This window comes from Mytilus californianus, unplaced genomic scaffold, assembly GCF_021869535.1.
Source record: "Mytilus californianus isolate M0D057914Y unplaced genomic scaffold, xbMytCali1.0.p SCAF_5, whole genome shotgun sequence".
Classification (NCBI taxonomy): domain Eukaryota; kingdom Metazoa; phylum Mollusca; class Bivalvia; order Mytilida; family Mytilidae; genus Mytilus; species Mytilus californianus.
Window position 1 is genome coordinate 46,378,958 of NW_026262701.1, and position 13,531 is coordinate 46,392,488.

The window sequence follows — 13,531 nt, forward strand, 5'->3', positions numbered from 1 at the left end:
AAATTCATAACAGCATAATGCGATTAGGCATATCGGGAATACGAAGGAAGTGTTACACGAATCTAGTCCAGGTTTGAGATCATATCAACTTTAACGGGAAGCCCAATAATCCTCCGGATAACTAAAAAACAAAACGAAAAAGCTACCAAAGTCCCTCTCTATTTTAATTGAAAATTCACCTTGGCAGTAATATATGCTTCATATTGAATAAACAACAAAAATGTTTTTCAGTTCAGTAGTTTTCATCAAAATATGTGTTCATCCTCTTATACATTAATAATGCTCTCTGCTAAACTAGTAAGTATAGTAAATAATGGCAAGATGACGTATACCAGTTACATTTTCATTGCAAAGATGTTCAACAGATGTCAAAGTAAACTATAAATGGACGATTGAATGATACCCCTGTAGAGTAACATCGAAATTATCAGGATTGTTGCATTCGAAAAAAAACTCTATTCTTGTTAATTCAGAATCTGAATAAATGTTAACAAACTTCTTTTACTTGAATTATAAGAAATGAATTGGAAAATTTAAAGTTGCCGCGATGCAGCTTGAAACCACTGCAGAAGAGCACACCCCAATAAAACAAACTATATTCTGATCATGAGCTTTCATATTTTAGGAAATCAAAACTTGCCTTTACACCAAGGATTGAATAGAATGTAGATATTTTGGTCGTGCCACATGTCAAATATTACAGTCTTGTTATCGGATTTAACGAAAGTTTCTATCTGCAGCTTCCATATCCCAACTTAACAAGTAGGTGGAGTATTTATCCTGATTGACAATCTTTACTTTGCGTACTTTAAAATACGTGCTCCCCATTCTTCATCAGGATCCCCATCTGCAAGAACGAGACTAACACGTGTCCCCGTCGTAGGGGTCGGATTATCACCTGAAAAATACAATTGTTTTTGTTATTCTGTATATCTGCACTCACAATGGTAAAATTAATCAATTGTCATTTTGTTTCCATAACTGTAGAATGGTTACTTCGCTTTAATATTGAACATATCTCTGTGTGCAGAAAGTTTTTTTTTTTTCGATTTTTAGTGTGTCAATAACAGTCTAAACTGATTCAGGAACGTCATTCTAAAAAAGGGTAAGTTATATGTTTTGTTACAGGATATTATTTGTTATCATTTAGTTGCATCAACTACTTCCCAATCAACTAAATTAAAGGAACTACACTGTTACTAACTTACAGGAATTACTGTATTTCCCAGTTACTTGAGCACCTTGCTTCTTAATAAAAGGAATAACTTCTCTATAATAGTTAATCACGTCATTATGATAGCAGATAGTTGTTGCATTGGCAATCATACCGCCGTATGGTATACATATCTTAAACAATACGTTAATCAGTCTCGTGCATGCTCACATTTAAAGAACTTCGTTAACAGGGGTGTGGTTCTCACACAATATAAAAACTGCTTCAACGGAGTTACGTATATTTCAAATATGTGGATTGACACTACATATGTTTTTATGTGTCACCGTAACGAGTTGTTGACTGATACGATATGTGTGTGTCTCAAATCACTGTAGTTTACACGGTTTAAAATCTTTAGATCCCAGAATAGTCGTTAATCTGTAAATTTACTGATTGTGTCTTATTATCGATTGTTATCGATTGTTACATTTTGACTCAGTTTGGATTCGTATGGCGAGTGATGCATACATATCAGGAAAAGCTGACCCTGTTGACACACACGGTCTCATTTCTTTTCGAGATCATGCGATTCTCGTAGTAATTGTTTATTACCTTGATTTATTTCTGCTTAATGCATTAATGCGATATAAACATCTGTAAATTACTGTTGCCACTAAAAGACCACATCTCCTTTTTTTATATTGTTTTACTTTCTTTCCGGAATTGCTTTATTTCTTTGTTACTGGACTACTTGTTATTTACACTTTGTTAAATTACTTTGTTTCATCCTTGATTTTTCAAGGTTTAGTTTTGAGAGTTACAGATGAAGTTAAACCAGGAAAGCGCGTCTGATGCAACAAATGTGTAAGGCGTTATTATTGTCTATTATTGAACTTGCTTGTTCCTTTAATTATAGTACAAGAACAACAAAAAATGACCATCATTTTCCTGAATTTGCATACATGCGGGAAATCAATGTGTGAAGACGGGGTCAATGATAAGAAACTTTCTTCCTTATAGACAGCTTTTAATGTTCTATTTCTAATTGGAAACAAAACATAATGGTTACAAGTACATATGAATCATCATAATATTTTGAACTCCATATAATCAACAATTTGAATATGATCAAAGTAGTACATACAGTAAACTCCGTATATCCTATCTCTTTTACAAATGTTGAAGATGAGATATAATAAGATAGGGACTAAAAGTAAAGCAAAACCAGAACAAGGTATCAGAGTCAGAATCAGACACAAAAGCAATATTTTTCATGTTTCCTTTCGCTTATCAAATGTAGCATGCAAATATATATAGATACCAGGAATAAAATTTTGTACGCCAGACGCGCGTTTCGTCTACAAAAGACTCATTAGTCGAATCAAATAAAATACGAAGTTGAAGAGCATTGAGGACTTGAAATCTCGAAATATTTTGTAAAATACAGCTAGGGTAATCAATTCCTGGGGTAGAAAATCCTTAGTATTTTGAAAAATTCAAAGTGTTATAACAGTGAATTTATAATTATGACCATGATAACTCAGGTCAACACAGAAGTGCTGACTACTAGGTTGGTGATACCCTCGGGAAGAAACCTCCACCAGCAATGGCATAGTCCCAGTGGTTGTAAATAAACTCATCATAGACACCAGGTTTAAAGGGGCATTAGCTGTCAAATTCATGTCCACCGGTTTGACTCAAATTCTCATATTTGATTTATAACATACTTAAACGTATATCCAAAATACAAAAAGTCTAAAACAAATAATTAACAATACATGGACTCGATAATACATGTATGTGTCAACATTTCGTGTGATTTTTGTCTAGACGTCATCTCAATAACCATCATGATGACCTCCGAAGGCTGTCGACGGTCATGTAACCTGATATAAACATAAATATAAATAAATAGCGACCATGTGCAATTGGATTTTTCTACGTCTGTTTGATTTCATATTGTAGGTAAAAAAGTACGTTTATCATCGATTTTAGATATAAGAAGATGTGGTATGAGTGCCAATGAGACAACTCTCCATCCAAGTAGAAATTTATAAAAGTAAACCATTAAAGGTCACAGTACGGTCTTCAACACGGAGCCTTGGCTCACCGAACAGTAAGCTATTTTTACCTGTATAAGAATGATTTTTTATGGATCGAATCAGTCAACCAAATGGTGTATTCTTGTTTCACTTTCAATGTTGACATTCTTTTCCTTTTAATAACTGAATCGTAACCCATGTCCAGCTAAGGGGTTAAATTGAAGGTCACATAAATACGGATTCAATGAGGTCGGATTATTCACTTGCAAGTGAATAATTCATCAGCGATGTTTCATAGCTTATTTTGATAAAATTGAACCAAATTGGCTGATAAAAGCGAATTATTATTTCACTATTTCACTATCATTAATGATTGAAAAAGAAATCATATTTTTTAAATCATGTTTTTTTATATCTCGTAGCTAATGCCCCTTTAAATTTTGATACAATTTTAAAACACACAACATAACACATACAAATACTCAGTATATAACAAGATGATTTTTTGCAATCTTTAGTGATAATTTCAGGTAAACATTTCTTACAGTATGAATACACGGACACACCAACAAGTATGTGCATGTACGTTTAATTTAAAAATTAACTAAGTTTTAGAGGGAAAAAATGTGTTGTTAGTTTTCCGCGGAATTTGATTTTTCATGACTGTATTTCATTTAGCAAAAGAAGGAAGAAGATGGAAGTGGTTGGTAACTTCATTCTACAATCAGTATTTGTCATCTGAGGACATGACGATACAAGAGAAATTTCGCTCAATTTAGATAGCATATCCCTTTAAACTTGAAATAGACCTGTAATTTAGACCGTCTTCTTTAAAAAATCCCATCGAAACTTATGTTTTGCCATTGTACACGGTGGTCATTTTCGCATGCCTGTTTTTGACGTCTTTACTATCAATTCGTTAGATGCATATGAATACCAAAACCTTTTTTTAACCAATGATCGACCAATAAAGGGCATGTTACGTGTACTGATTGTAGATACACAAAAGTAAAGAAATAAAATGCTAATAGTACTGATGATATAAAGTTCCCTATGACAGCTGTTTTCTAATTGTAAAAAAATTATAAGAAATCAGTTACATTGATGCATATTTCTTCATGTTTCCATGACATAAGCCATAACAATCTGTTTTCTGTATCTATATTTTTGACATTAATACATATATTTAAAGCAGAATCTAACAGACGTTGGCGTTACTGTTTGAATGCTGGACATTCCATTCGAAAATGAATTTCATTTGTGCACTGATTTATATTTTTTGCTTGGAAACCCTTATTTTAGTAGTTGAAATTTGATTTAAAAAGAGCCTTCAGTAACTTCGAGTATTCTAAGACCGGTACTTTCTGTCTTTTGTCTTTTTCTTGGTTGTCATTCATGAGAATATGACGGGGCAAAAAAGTATAACAAAAAATGCCGAACTTCAAGGCAAACTCAAAAAGGGGGAGTGCGTAGAAACTGAAAAAGTCTAACGCTATCAATCAACGGAACAAGTTAAAAACAACTGCCATATTCCTGACTTGGTATAGGCATTTTCCGATGAAAACTCCCCACTTGTATGATAGTAGTTTATAGTTCTGTTATATAGACAAAATTGGGTGAGGAACCCAAACAGACTTTAAAGGTTAATGTGACAATAATTGGGATTCAGCAGCTTTGTAAACATAAATCACATATATACAACACAACTGATTACAAAATTCAAAAACATACAAATAAATCTAACAAAGACGCCAGCAAAAAAGGTGCTGTAGTAGTTGGTAAATTTGACAATGACGCCTACAAAAACAATGTTTTTGTCGTTGATAGTAAATTGACACGGACGCTGATAAAAACTTTCGTGTCGTTGATAGTGCATACGGTATATAGTATTCACCTTCTCGATAAAGTAAAATATAAATGCAAAGGTAAACAAAATAGACACAACACTGTAAAACTATGGAACGCCACAGCTGTCTTATGTGGAACCCTGATATTACGTGATGTTGTTCTATTATTAATTGATGATAGTTTGTCTTCACATAATATGGTTTTGACATTACGTAATGATGTTTTGATATAACTCAATATGGAATAGTCATTACATAATGATATTTCGATATTACATGATATGGTTTCGTATTGACTTGATATAGTTTTGTCAGTACTTAATATGGTTCCACATAAGACAGCTGTGGCGTTCCATATAAAACCCTTTTGTGTCCGAGTCGCACAGCAGGACCCATCTGCACCAGGAACGCCCAAAGACAAAAACCAGATAACAGGATGCAGATATCTCGAGTCACGTCAAAAGTCATACAACATAAAGAAACGTTAACAGCACGAAGACAAATAACAAGGAAACTGAAGTAAAATAAATAGATACACCACTTCAGCACTACGCCATTTCTACCTGATTTTTACACTGTGTTCTTATGTTGTGCTGTTACGCCACTGTCCCAGGTTGGCGGGTTTTGCGCTTAAAAACATGTTTAACCACGCCACATGCTTTATGTCCCTGTTCAAAGTCAAAAGCCAGTAATTCAGTGATTGTCGTTGGTTGCATTGTGCCATATTGATTTCGTGTAGAAATAAGCCGTTAGTTTGCCCTTTTAAAATGTTTTACATTTTGTTATGCCGGAGCTTACTGTGAAGCTTGTGTTTTTCTCATTGATGAAAGCCGTACGGCGACTTATAGTTGTTTACATCTTCGTCCTGTAGTCTCTGATGTATATTGCTTTCATTGGCGATAATTACAAATCAAGAACAAGTCATAGAGGAGGAAATGTAATATGGTGGCATGCAAGACAAAAATACTTTAAAGATATATTCATTATAAATAGACTATTAAATTATCACATTCTTTTTTTAACTAACTGTTGTTATCACAATTAATTCTTTGGGGGGAAATTTTCTGTAACTGAATCCGTATTCCTATCGGTTTTTTTTTAAAGTGACAGAGTTAATGTTAATTGATAAATAAACAATACTTTTTAAATCTAAACGGATATATACCTGCAAGGAAAACAAACTTAAGATCGTCCTTCTTTACATCATAATCCCTATTCACTTCAATAATGATATTGAATGTCTGCCCACGTCTCACAACCAGTCCTCTGCCTTCCTCGCTGATGCTTTACTCGTCAGTGTGATGTTCATTCGAATTAGAAGATATATTCAAATCCACATTTTCTACCGTCAAATCTGGTTTAACTGGTGGTGGAGGTTCTTAAATAGAAAAAAAAGCATTTTTTTATTTATGTATTTATATATACTGTATATATATATCTTAACATTATTGTTATAGTATCTAGCTAATAAAGATAATATTATTCATATTTCAACCTTGTATCAAATTCTTATTCAATCTCAAAGGGCCATTACTCTTAAAACGCTAATGGTTTGTATTGTGATATCTAATATATAACTAAATGTAGTTTATAACGATTTTGTTCTATATATAATGTCTTCATTAATAGAAAACATAAAACAACTAGCACATTAAGAAATCGGCAATTTACCCATTTAAAAGAAAAGTAAGTTCTGATAAAGTTGTTGATCAACTTTGTCGTAATTGTGAGGCAAGAGTCACTGTGCAGTATATCTGAAGTAGTTTTAATGCACAACTTCACTGTGCATTGTCCATATTATAGCAAAGTAAGAACAAACAGATTTCCCTTATGTCATGTGTTAAATTCATATATACTGCAAATATACTCATGTGATCATTCCTGTTTCTCTTAAATAATTCGTGTGTTGTGATAAGTCGTCCTTGTTCAAAACCTACGAGAAGGTAACACCTTGGAAATGAAAGACGATTTTTGTGAGTTGAAGTAAGAAGAGGGAATAAGGCAACTGTCGCAATGCTACAAGTGAGGGGAAATGTACGCGATTCAGTCCCTGTTGGGGAGACAGCAGAATAAGATAAACTCTAACATTGGTAAGTTGATTTTCTAGGCCCATTTGTAATACTTCAGATGCGATATTTTCCTAATCGTAGGAAATCCATCGGACAAGGTATATATAATTGGCAGTATAACACGATGATAAGATCTATATGTTAACAATAACACGCTGCAATTATATTAATGAATTGAGTGCATATTCAATCCTGTACATGTACAATTAAAATAATTCATATTTTATGACAAGTCGTCTTAGTTGTCCTTGTTCAATTAATATTCCTTCGACAAGGTATCAAATCCCGAAATAAAAGCTGGTGTATTTAAACATAGGTACTTGTTTTTAGTTATTATAAAAAAAAACATGAATATTTGGTGACAAATTAAAACGAAAAAATGTTAAAATACTTGTTTGCATGATACCTTATCGAAGTATACTGAGATTACTTGCGACGTCCAATGGTCAATATTACTAGCAAGATACGAACGATTCTGCGCTATTCACTTACTTTTTCTGTAACATAGTTGGTAAACCCAACAGTTGTACGGTGGTGGTCTTTTGTGCTCGTCATGAATGCGGAAGATCGTGGGTTCGAACACTGGCCGGGTCAAAACAAAGACCACAGAAATTGATATTTGCTGCTACTCTGTTAAGCATGTATGTTGCATTTATGAGTAGGAGCAAACACTGGTCGACTCGGAATCAGATAATGTGTCCAGGTATGGTGACATGTCTTCCTGCGGACCTTGTTACCTAGTGGACCAGCACGTTTATAATCCGACTCAGCGTGATGGTCTTGTAAAAAGCAAAGGTTTATATTCATATCACATTGTCATGTTCTCGTCCTGAATATGCACATAATCTGCCAATGTACGTTAAACAGCCGCCATCTATCCATCCCAGTCAGCATTTATTCCTATGATTTGGAATAGTGGTGTTCGTTCTCAAATGAACGAGATTAAACACCTCTTATGTTAAAAAAACATTAAACTTCTGTATTATGAAATACACATAGTTAATTTCCTATTCTCAAGGATCCCATATGGTGTCATTATTTTTATTAACTTTCTTATCCAACTATTTTTTTCCAGAGAGATTCTCACCTCCACGGACATATATATGTATGCAAAAACTGACCTTTTCTTTCCAGAATTGGTTTTCGGCCTTCTGATGTGGGAGTGTTTACTGAACGTCTAGGAAAATTGGTGAGTGTGAATCGGTTACCACGACTTCGAATGATATCACTGTTAAGTCTCGTGCGGATAGTTCCAGTTGACGTACTTCCTGTGCGTCTGCTACTCTACATAAATCGACTACTGCTTCTTCTCATTGTGAAATCTGTAGAACTGAAGTACAAACAAATTAATTGATTGATTGATTGGTGTTTAACGCCACTTTGAGCACTACTGTGCTATTTCGTGGCGGTCATTTTTTTTGTCGAAGGAAACCGGAGTGCCCGGAGAGGACTAGAGACCTTCGGTAGGAAAATTGACAATCCTAGTCAAATAAGATTACAGTCGAGCGTACCTGCCACGTGCGGGATTCGAACTCACAACCCCAGTGTTGACAGGCTAGTGATACAGTAGTTCAACTACTTAGACCACTACAAACACATTAAACATTGGAACATGAATAATATTTATAAATGAGTTTACTTTTACAATTTGTGACTTGGATGGAGAGTTGTCTCATAGGCACTCATACAAGTACACAATTTTATATAGGGGCCAGCTGAGGACCACCTCCGGGTGCGGGATTTTCTCGCTGTGTTGAAGACCCATTGGTGGCCTTCGGCTGTTGTCTGCTCTTTGGTCGGGTTGTTGTCTCTTTGACATATTTCCCATTTCCATTCTCAATTTTACTCATACCACTTCTTCTTATATCTACATGTATTAATAGGAAGATGAAAATCTAAAGCTGCTCGTAGTATGTTGATAATACGTGAATAAGTATGATGAGTTATAACAACTAAAGGATAATTGGCGCCCAATAGCGTCAATAACATTTACAATGTTTGCCTGATCACTATGATTTATATATCTCTGATATAATGTTATACAAAATTACCTTATAGATCTAAATTCCATTTTTATTCATTGGTATCAATGTGGGCATGATTGTGACATTCTAATAACATACTGTAAAAATACGGATAATTCCCGTGTGCAATATCATCTCTTATTTAAGAAATACTTCGCTTTTTAAAAAAAAAACCTCAACGTTGATTCAGATATTTGCAGATGTAAACATTGCGCAAGTAGGAATATATGTATCAGCTTTTACCGTATTTTGCTATCATTTGCTGTAAACATATTGTCTTAATTTGCCGCCTGTCGACAACATATATGTGTCATTCATATTTTCCTAACGTCAACTATGTCTACATTGTATCACTTGTTTTCTATTGTCAACCTATTTCAGCACCCGCATTTGTTTAAAAATGATTGTTTTTATTTTAATGAAATGAAAATGAAAGCTACTTATGAAGTGGGCATTATTGTTATTAATATATAATTATGTAACTGTCATCAAGACAGTCTATATATCACGATACCACCCCCTTTTTCATAACTAACTATTATGAAATAATATGCACATACTTATTATAGTAATTTGATTTTTTTCATACAACGCGTATGTCAAAACAACATGTATGTATACATCAACCTATTACCACAATAGACATTAAGAGGTCAACATACGTCAAGCTAAATTACCCTAGATCATGAATAATCTTAAAAAACTGCCAAATATTTGCAATCAAATACAAATTCTTCAAATGACATATATCAATAAGATGTTACTAACTGACTAGGTTACTAGCATAAGACATGTACGTAAGAATGTGTCTGTGTGTGTGGTTTTTTTTTGTTGTTGTTGTTTTTTGGAGGGGAAAGGGGGGGGGGGGGGGTTACTTTAGAAATGTAACTACAGTAACCAGTGGCTTGTACAACTCATCAATCCGAGAAGAAGAGGTGGAATATTCGAAAGAGTGATTCATAAATCATTGGAAAAAAATTTAAAAAACCGACGAAAACTCAAACAACGGTATACAAAACATTACATTTAAAGCTTACAACTGAGCAAGAAGATCTCGCCCCATAAAAAAAGACCCCCCCCCCCCCCCCCACCACCACCAAAAAAAAACAAAAACAAAAACGGGTATGATCTAAGGTGCTTCGGAAGGGATCTGTATTTGTATCTGTATAATGCTTGAAATGAACTCAAAATTTTGAGTAAAACTTATCGAGGATGTGTGTGTGCGCCACTGTTTCAACTAGTCGCGCGAGACAACTGCCTTAAAGCTTTCCACTGTTTTACAATTTATCACACTGTTTGACAATGAGTTCCAATTGTTTATAGTTTGTGGAAAAAAATAATGATTTGACATGACATAGCACTTGCTAGCGTTAAAACGCTTTCCCAAGTTTTTTGCCCATTTATCCAATTATTCTAGGTTATTTTGTATTTGAAGTTGGTCCAGCTTTTGAGTATATGGTGTTGTATAAAAGTCAGTCATCGGCAATGAAAAGTTAACGTACTTGTAATTTTACACAGCGCTGTAAGTCATTTATATGGCATACAAAAAGAAGGGCTCAAGGATGATTCCTTTGGGCACCCCTGAGTCGACAGAGCAAGATGAAGAATACTCTCCTTCGACAACGACTTGCTGATGTGGTCAAGGGTAAGTCAAGTTTCAAACTTTAACAAGACGATTTAAATGAGATTTACCACGGTTTCAATTTAAAACTATGTGACATCAATTGCAATGTTGTTATGTTTACCATCCTATCAACATTAAATGAAAATTAAGATCGTTTGTAGAGTGTCTCCAAATCAACAATCACAAATTTTAGAGAAGAACACTTTTGGAAATGCGCAAATCATAATCAAAGTTTACTTCTGGCGACAATGTTTTTCGTCCGATCGGAAAAAAAACGAAGATCGTTTGTAGGACTTTTCATTCATTATTCCTGTCAAATTTTGCGAAAAATGACCATTCAATTTCAGAACAAAAACAGTCTTATGATGAAAATTTGAATTCATAGGGATTGAAGATATGTGCCACCAATGCTACCATGTTATCCGTTCAATTAAAGTTAAATGCAGATTGTTTGTAGAGGGTCTCCCATTAAATCACGTAAAGTAAACAGGTCATTTAGTAGTTTCGGAGAAGATTTAAAAGAAATGGCCAATCAGCAGTAAAGTGTGGCCATGTTTTCGTTCGATCCAACCAAATTAACGTTCATGCATGTCAAGTTTGGTTAAATTTTCCATGTAGTTAAAGACAAAATGGTTAAAACGATTTCTATAAGAGTTTCAAAGGGAACTAAGTTTTATCAATACAACCACGTTTGCACCTGATTAACTTGAAATTTGGATCGTTTATAGAGGGTTCCTTAATTATCAATTATATGTAAAGTTTCAAGACAGTTTACCTTATAGATTTATAGAATATGTTTAAATTTAAAATAAAAGACCTGAGAATTAGGTAAAAGAGTAACTTTTCAAAATGAAATGTCAGTTTAAGTAATTAATTATAAAGCACGATCAAACACTTGTAAATTAAGAAGGGAGTATCAAATATTGTAAGAATATGGCTTATATCACATTAAAAATATAACCCTTAATATTGAAAATATCAAATTACTAGCAAAGTGTAAAAAACTACTTATATCGATTGATATAACAATTAATAGTGAAGAATGTGATATTTTTAAAAACGATAAGCACTTTTATGAACAAAACAAATATAATTTCGTTCTGTTAATGTCATGTTAGTGAGGAACATTTATTTAAATAGAAATTAAAGAAGATATCGGATAACGACTTAAACGACCAAAATACATCTAGATGGCAACATAGAGTCTCAGCTATAGACTAGTTCTATAGACTATAGCTATAGACTAAAACCAAAATAGTTCCCTATCCTCCCCATGAGTTTCATTTTAGTATCATTCTGTTCAATCACAAGAACTGTTATGCTACAACATTTACAACGGCTGTCACCATACCAGCGGCACTCTCCAGAAGTACGGTTATACTTGGTTTGGACAATTTTGCCAGATATTCGGAATCCTCTGGTTTTATCCATGAAGTGCAATTAAAAATTTTGCTAGCTAACCCCTACTTTTCTTTTCATAATTTTATGACATATAGTTTTAAAAAGTCATATTTGAAAATCTTATAAAATCCTTGTTATTTTTCATACTTTTTTTAAAGAAAAAAGGTGCCAATGTTAAATGTATGAAAAAACTAGAGAAAACCATTTCCCGCCACATTTTCAGTGGTTTATATCTCGCAAACAAGCTCACGGATCCTTCATTTTTTTCTGCTGATTAAGTTCCTTTATTTATATACTATCTATTTATAACAGTCTATTAAAAAGCTTGTTATTTTGAAACAAAGTAGCGAACATTCTTAAAACTATCATAGGTAGCTCGGTAAGGATCATGGATAATTTTGGAATTCTTTCCAAGCAGCATTTCCCTCAGACTAACTTGTTTGGCTGCATTAACACAATTATACGGCGCTCGGTAAAGATCGTGAATAGTTTATTGGGGTTCTTTTCAAATATGTTCAATTTAACCGAATAATGATAATAAATTATTAATAAAATATCAAAATAAATATCAAAATAATATTATTTTTTACTTCTATATATATTAATAATTATATCATTATTTTCAATTGTTTAATCATTTTTTATTTGTTGTTACATGTATGCCATCGGAGGACAGATAAATTGTGAATTGAACCTAATGAGATAGATACTATATATGCTTAGTTTTTAAATGAAAGAGGTTATGAAACTATTGTTGATGTTATGTAATTCATATAGTTGTACTCTGTAAACAAAACTGATTTCCCAAAACATGGCTCTACCGAAAAAATGAATAACTATTATTCAATATTTTGAATAAGTGTACTTACCAACTTCTAGCTATCCTCCCTGCGGCGCAACAGCTGTCTGCTAGAACTTCAGTTCAACAGATACTTTTTATTACCGAGTAAGGGAATTCCGAGCAGTCTTAACAATCATTGAAACAGAAATTGGTGAACCCAAAACGACAATCTGATAAAATGTTACGGTTTTGTACTTCTTTTTCTTTTTTGAAATTAATTCAAAACACTTGAATATTTGTATGAATCATGAATTATTGAAATTTTTCAGTCGACCCCCAGTTCGTATACGTGTAGCTCATTGTGTTTTCTTTCTTTGTTCGACTCATGATTTTGACTCTCCCTTGGTATATCTAATTTCTGTCACATATTTCTTGAGATAAGCTTTATATTGCAATAATTCTGAGGCTCTTTTTTCACTAATATGTTTTTGACTAAAATCGCTCATTAGTTGTACTGTAATTTTCATGACTTTCTTCTATTTTTTCTCTTAAGATGTTTTTGTGTATTGTTCACTGGAATTTAATTT

At 33.4% G+C, this 13,531-nt stretch overlaps 1 long non-coding RNA gene across 1 annotated transcript; it reads right to left on the bottom strand.

Annotated features, from left to right (window-relative positions):
• Window positions 1-620: 620 nt before the first annotated feature.
• Window positions 621-13,150, bottom strand: LOC127702331 (uncharacterized). Its single transcript, XR_007982374.1, has 4 exons — window positions 13,033-13,150; window positions 8,236-8,444; window positions 6,211-6,423; window positions 621-898 (listed from the first exon to the last, which is right to left on the bottom strand). It is a non-coding gene; the product is annotated as an uncharacterized LOC127702331 (long non-coding RNA).
• Between the last annotated feature and the right edge of the window lie 381 nt (window positions 13,151-13,531).